Here is a 7,781-nt window from a genome sequence, read left to right on the forward strand (position 1 = left end):
AACGGGTCCTAAACAAAGTATATAATAATTACTACTTAATTTATAGTTATTACTCAATATTAGATAGGAAAATTGATAAAATATTTACTTCTGACATATTTTGTTATTAGATTAGACTTAATATTTAATAAAAACTTGAAAAACATCGTCCAGGTGTAGCAGTTGATACAGGAAAAGTACAAAATATTTTCAATAGTTCATGAATATTTGGATAAAACTCTTTATCACAAATATCTAAAGCAGGTAACCCAGAGGTGAATACAATTTGTTCAGTCACTAACTACACTTCTAAAAATAAACCCACGCCCTGTGGTAAATCTACGATCTTCATGATAATTTTGTTATATTTACCGACTGTTTATCGGATTTATTATAAATTTATAAATATATAAATTATCATAAACATTTATGTTAATGTAAATGGTTTATGTGATTTTTATTATATTATTTTATGTTATGTTATTAAAACATTTATGTTAATGGTTTATCATAAACACTCATGCATGAAAAATAATTCGCAGAAAAGTAAAAAACACAGTACACCATACTACCATAGAGGCCAGTGGCGTATATAGAAATAATTTTTGAGGTGGGCTATTGTAGATAGAAACAAGCAAGTGATAAATTACTTGGAGGCTACTGTCTACTATATATTTAACAGTTTCTATAAAATATATTATTTTTTATTATTTTTCAACAGGTTATGAAATATTATAACTTATAATAGTACCTAATAAAATATATTGTTATCTATTTAAAAAAGACTGTAATTTCAGAGGGTGGGGATGAGCTTAAGCTCACTAGGCCTACCCCTATATACGCCACTGATAGAGGTATATTATGTTTTTGTTGTCCGATATATATGCCACATATTATATGCCGCGAACGACTAGTGGCGTATAGAATATCAGAGCGGTAAATTTACCACGGCTAGAACATTTAGAAAACAGACATTCTTAAAAGTAATATCATATTGAGAAATACAAAAAATGAGGAAACTTAACTTAACAAAAAAAAAAGGTAAAAGGGGGATATATCCCCCCCCCCCCCAAATACGACACTGGTCCCCCCTGCCACAAATGTCTGCGCACGCCTATGCCAAGTGCTTATTTTTTGAATTTATGGCGGGTTTCCTGAAGAAAAAAAACGAAAAAAATTATAGCTTTCGGAATTCACCCGGAAACCCCAACACCCCTAATAACCATTAAAAACACCCGAAACCCATATAACCCAAATTACTTTGTTTTCAAAACACCTGGATTAATCAAAATTCGAATAAAACATTCTGGTTAACCCGAAACCTGAATAATTTTGTTTTTTACAATGTGATTTATCATTTTGTATCTATTTCTTTTGGTGAGGAAAAAATTTAACGTTATTTAAAATTTAAAATTTTTTAAATACTAATAATTTGGTAACGCATATCGTAATGCGTGGCTATATTAAACAATTTTTCAGAAAGCGCGTAATCATAATTTATATTTTATTTTATTTCTCTACGGCTCAACGTACCTATGACCTACCTATTTTGAACATTTTAGTTAACTTATATTTGTCGACTTGGGAAGTGGTAAATTGTATCACACTACGACGCACCCCTTACGTAGTCAAGTTAGGAGTTATTGTTTTTTTGAATTATTTTTATTTGTTTAGTGACAAGTGTAGTTTAATTGAGTAATTGTTTTGTAATTGTCAAACCTTTTGCTGTCATCATTAATTCATCATACAATTTGTATGAATATATTTTTCATATAAGGTATCTAATATTTATAACTAGCTGATCCCACGCACTACGTTGCCAGTAATTGGGTTTTTTAAATTTAGGTATATTTTAGTTGGGCACTAGGAGCATAATAATAATAATAATGATATAAATAAAAATAATTACATTATTTATATACCATAAACTTGGTTTGAGAATCTGTATAAATATTTAAATGCGTTTGTACAATAATAATTCGCGATTTTTATCAATAAAAATGTATCTAGATGAATTCATTTAGATGACTAAAAAAATTATCTAAGATGAACGTTTAGATACCTTGTAACTATTTATCTAGATAAGATAAAAGATGAACAAATAATTATCTAGATATTCATCTAGATAAATTGATCTAGATAAGTCCGAACACTGGCAACTCAGCTTTCCTAGTAGGTAATCAGACTACGTCGGATCGCGGATCATTTCAAGTAGGCAATGTGCGATCAAAACGGCAGCCAATAAAATAATAAATATTAATTTCTACTAATATTTCTCCTATAACCAATATTAAAGTTGAGAATATTATAAAATACAACGTCAAATTTTCTCAACGAAACCTTAAAAAAAATCTCAAATTACTTACGTTGGACCAGACAAGGACTCTGGGAACGTCTCGAATAATTTAACGCACTTACCAATAGAAGAAAATCAAAAATTAAAAAATATTTTTTTTAAAAAAGCTACAGTAAGACAAAACAAATGTGAAGAATGGCATTTAGAAAGAAAAAAAAAGTTTGTTTTAATTATTTTATTATATAAAGCCGTAGTTGTATTTGTTTTTGCATAAATGTGTATATTTTTAAACTTTATATAGGTTAACAGCATCTGTACCTATTTGGTAAAATATGTAAATTCCGGAAATCCACTTCAAAATACAAAGCAGTCAAGGAATTATTGTTTGGGACTTTTACCGGCAATGCTACCACTAGGTATGGAATCCAGTACGAATACATGGCTAAAAAGCAGTTAGAAAAAGATATTGGGGAAAATATAAAAAAATGCAATTTTATTCAAATGTATCGAGTATTAAGTATCTATATACATAAACCGTAAGTATCGAGTATCTTGTATATCTCGATACTCTAAGCCTGATGTCTTAGTATCTTGTTCATTCCTGCTGAAGAATACATATATTATTAAGAAAGAAGAATCGTAAGTAGGAAAGTATAAAAATAACAGCGTAGTATATATTATAAAGAGTAGGATATAAGAACAATTTATTGCAAGTAAACATAAATTTGATAATTTTTTGATAAATAAAATATTTTAAACATTTTTTTATCGACAATAATTTTAAAAAACTAAAAAAATCGAAAATTTCATAAGCTTATAAATAGTTCAACATGAGTTAAACGATTTTGAAAATTTTTCAATATGTCTAATATTGCATTTTACCAACAAACTTTTGAATATGCAAATTAGGTGTAAAATGAAAAATGTAGTGCTAGAAGAAAATGATGATTTAAAAACTTAGGACAGTTGTTGGAAGGAATTTTCTTTCAACCCATTATAGGTACAAATTTAAATCTATGTGTTCAAATATTTTATATAAAATTAGCAGTTGGTCTTCATCTTCTAATAGCTTATTTGGTTTTAGTAAGTATTTTTTACATTGTTATTACATCATTTTTAATTGTGTCAAATATTCTGGAATAAAACCTCGCATATACTGAAAGGCTTTGAGCCACGAATGTAATGTACTATACTGTATTACACTATACTGATTCTTCATTTTTATAAAACCACACGTTTATAATGCAATAATAATAATATATTCTACAAAAAATTGATAAAAAGTATAATTTTAAATTCTGAGCGGGGCGATGATTTATTTATTATTTGTATGTCTGTCATCACCGTTTGCCATTTGGGGCAGTAACACTGCTTCAATTTTCTTCTACAGTATCTTGTTCGATAGAAAAGTGAGTCTAGTTTATGCATTAACCAAGTCAAAATTTAAAGTTCCCAATAGTTTTCAAAAGCGCCGGGAAAAACAAAAGAAAAATTAAAGAAAAATGGTAATGAAAAAATCGATTTTGGTTTTTGGTCTAACTCTAAAACAAATTAACGTAGATACATGCAATTTTCACTGAATTTCTATTTTATCAATTCCTATACTTGATACAATTTTAAAATATTTTGACTCGTTTTGAGCTGTGTGTAATAATATTAGGAATATATAGGTACTATTTAATATTTATCAAAATCTAAATTGTATACAAATTATTTTAAATCACGTTCGTGGACAGTGGAACATGCTATAGCATGATTTATAAGTTTTACTTTCCGAAAAACTGTTATAGCATTTCAATTATAATCATTCATTAAACGCTTCAAAGAGGACTGATTTGTGAGGGAATGCTATTGTAGTCTTGTCTGTCAACGTGTTAAAAACATATATTTTGTGTTTTAAAATTATATTTTTTACTAAAATAATGCAATGCTTTTTATTTAAAAGCTACAAATTGATAAAAAAACAAATTCGTGATTTAGAAAAAATAACAGTAAGACAAAACCAATGTAAAGAATGGCATTTAAAAAGAAAAATGGGTTTGTTTTAATTATTTTATTATATAAAAATATATTTATGTATTTATTTTGTTGTTGCATAAATGCGTATTTCTTTAAACTTTATATAGGTTAACAGCGTCTGTAGTCGGTAAAATATGTAAATTGCGTAAATCCACTTCACGATACAAAGACACCAAGGAATAATTATTTGGGACTTTTATCAGCAATACTGCCACCAGGTATGGAATCTAGCATGAAGACATGGCCAAAGAGCAGTTAGAAAAAGTTATAGGGAAATAAATTTAAAAAATGCAGTTTATTAAAATGTATCGAGTATTAAGTATCTAAATAAATAAATGTAAGTATTGAGTATCTGGTATAACTCGATACTCTAAATCCAAGAATCTAGTATCGTGATACTGATGTTTTAGTATCTTGACCAACCCTGCTGAAGAATACATATATTAAGAATCGAAAGCAGGAAAGTATCAAAATAACAGCGTAGTTATAAAGAGTAGGGTATAAGAACAATTTATTGCAAGTAAACATAAATTTAATAATTTTTTGATAAATAAAATATTTCAAACATTTTTTTATCGACAATAATTTTAAAAAACTAAAAAATCGAAAATTTCATAAGCTTATCAATAGCTCAACACGAGTTAAACAATTTTGAAATTATCTGGTGTATAGAAAAATCCTAATAATATAATTACCACATTTATAATTATAAGACTACGGTCAAATATCTATATGTAAGAGGACTCTAGTTCCCCGCGATTACCATCACGCACACCTGAACTTCGAGACAGTCCCACATTTTGGTAACCTTTGTTCGTAAGTAACTATAAACTTTTATATCTGATTTCAAAAAGGTATGAACCCACTGTCGCAATCCATTGAGCACGGTTACCCATGGTTATGTGATTTGCGTCTTCATAAGTGACGTAGTGAATTTTTGTTTCATTTAAAAGGAATTTTTAACGAAGTAGAGAATTTAACACAAAGTGAGAAGCGGAATCAATACCGCATCGTTTAGTTTGCGGATTATTTAATATGGTGCAGTATATGTTGATAAAAAAGGATGTTGGCATCAGAAATGTTATACATACGATTTATTTTAGCTATTTTATTAAATCTTCTTTCTCTATTCAGTTATTATTTATTTTGTCGCATAAAAAATAAAAATAACTCAAATTTAAAAAAAAATATTTTCATATTATTAAGTTTTTGTGTCTAACAACTTTAAAAAGTGGTCCAACAAACTTGTTAACACATCGTAGAAGAAGAAAAATTACTCCGACAACTTTCCTAAGTTCTTAAATCACCATTTTCTTCTAGTACTACATTTTTCATTTCACACCTAATACCTATGTATATTCAAAAGTTTGTTGAACCAGTTTTCGAAGTTGTTAGACACCACAACTTAATAATATGAAAAATAAAATTTTTCAATATATATAATATTGCATATTACCAACAAACTTTTGAATATGCGTATTAGGTGTAAAATTAAAAATGTAGTGATAGAAGAAAATGGTGATTTAAAAACTTAGGACAGTTGTTGGAAGGAATTTTCTTTCAACCCATTATACAAATTTAAATCTATGTGTTCAAATGTTTTATATAAAATTAGCAGTTGGTCTTCATCTTCTAATAGCTTATTTGGTTTTAGTAAGTATTTTTTACATTGTTATTACATCATTTTTAACTGTGTCAAATATTCTGGAATAAAACCTCACATATACTGAAAGGCTTTGAGCCATGAATGTAATGTACTTACACTTGGTAGAACAATATTATTTTTTTCTCATAAACTTGTAAGCAGCTGGAGATTTATAAAACATTGAAATAGCTAAATTTTTTTAATTTTGTAACCAAGGTTTTTGTTATTTATGTAATAATTACATAGTGACTAAGGATTTTGAGTTTTTTTAAGCAAACTTTGTGTTAAGGGTCCAGTTTGTTTGGTTTTTGTTTATTGTTTAATTGTTTTTTTAAAAAACAAATTTTTGCTCTTTTCCTAGATAATAGTTTTTTTGTTTTTCATATTTTTCCAATAATTCTTCATATTGCATAGTCTTATTTTTATTAGGACTAGGAAGTTGTATAAGTTGAGACACATGATTTCGTACCTGGTGATACTGAATACGTAGAACTTCCAATGATATCAATCATCAAATTGATATTATTCATGTCAATTTTATATATTTTAAATAATACAATTCTACTTAAAAAATGTGACCAATTATTATTTATTATTATGATATATTTATTAATTATTGTTAAATTTTTATCATTATAGTATATAATTCCCAACAACAAAACAGGGGGAAGTAGGTAACTGCTCTCTTATATAGTTTGGTTCATAATTGAGAAAGAAGTTACTTTAATGCAAACTTTGAATTCAATGATAAACCATTGTATAAGAAAAAAAAATTCTGAGCAAAGACTGTCTGCCAGCCTGTATTACTAAGTATATTGTATAATATTATTGTTACTAAAGTAATTAATTTTACTATTATTTATAGAAATTATAATTATTAGACAAAATTAGATATTTTAACAAAGTGTAACAAATTTAGTTATTTTGTTATAATTGAGAAATATTATTCAGGGTAACATTAAATGTATATTTTTACATTTTATACTTAACAAATTTAATGTCAGATGTAATATAATTTACTAAATTTTCAAAAAAGTAATTCGGCTGAATTCAGCCTGCAATTGTAGCTATCCGCGGTTCACAATGGTCAAATATAATACTTGACTACAAGATGACACGAAACTAGTAAAAAGTATCATTGCTATTGGAGTTGAATTTTGAGTATGTGCTTGTCACGCACAACGTTTTACTGTCTAATATGCTAAATTAATGCTTGATTATTATTATTTTTTTAGAATGTACGTTATTTATTGATAATTTCTATGAGTTTAAAGATTAATTTATCTTTAGGGAGATGTGGCCTAAGTCCTGCACCCCTCCTTAGTTGCGCTTATGTAAAACACTAAGTTTAAGCACTCTTTAGCAATAGTCGAAATGAATAATATTTACTTCATCAAAAATTGTTAAATGTGTAATTTAATTACAGTATCGGATCTAGGGGAAGGCAATCCGAGGCCCATGCCCCAGGCACTAATCATAGAGATGAGCAAATTTAAAATTTTAAACTCATAATTTTTATTACATTTTATTTTTTTTTTAAACAAATTGAATCTTTTGTCATATTATTATAACACAAGTATTTCAAATGAAATAGTTTTTATTCAACACTGGTAAAAAGTTTTATTCAAAAGAAAAAAATCATCAATTTGAATGAATAGCTTAGTGAATCAACAAAATCCACAAACATCATCATGGATTTTGTCGGAAGTACAGCAGATCTAAAATCAGCTTTACCAACAATCAACACCACAGAATCAATCCGAAATGCATCAGATTCAAAGTCGACCACATCCACAACAACAATTAAATCAGTACCAACCACAACGTCAAGAACCAGAACCA

Source organism: Metopolophium dirhodum, chromosome 1 (genome assembly GCF_019925205.1).
Source record: "Metopolophium dirhodum isolate CAU chromosome 1, ASM1992520v1, whole genome shotgun sequence".
Classification (NCBI taxonomy): domain Eukaryota; kingdom Metazoa; phylum Arthropoda; class Insecta; order Hemiptera; family Aphididae; genus Metopolophium; species Metopolophium dirhodum.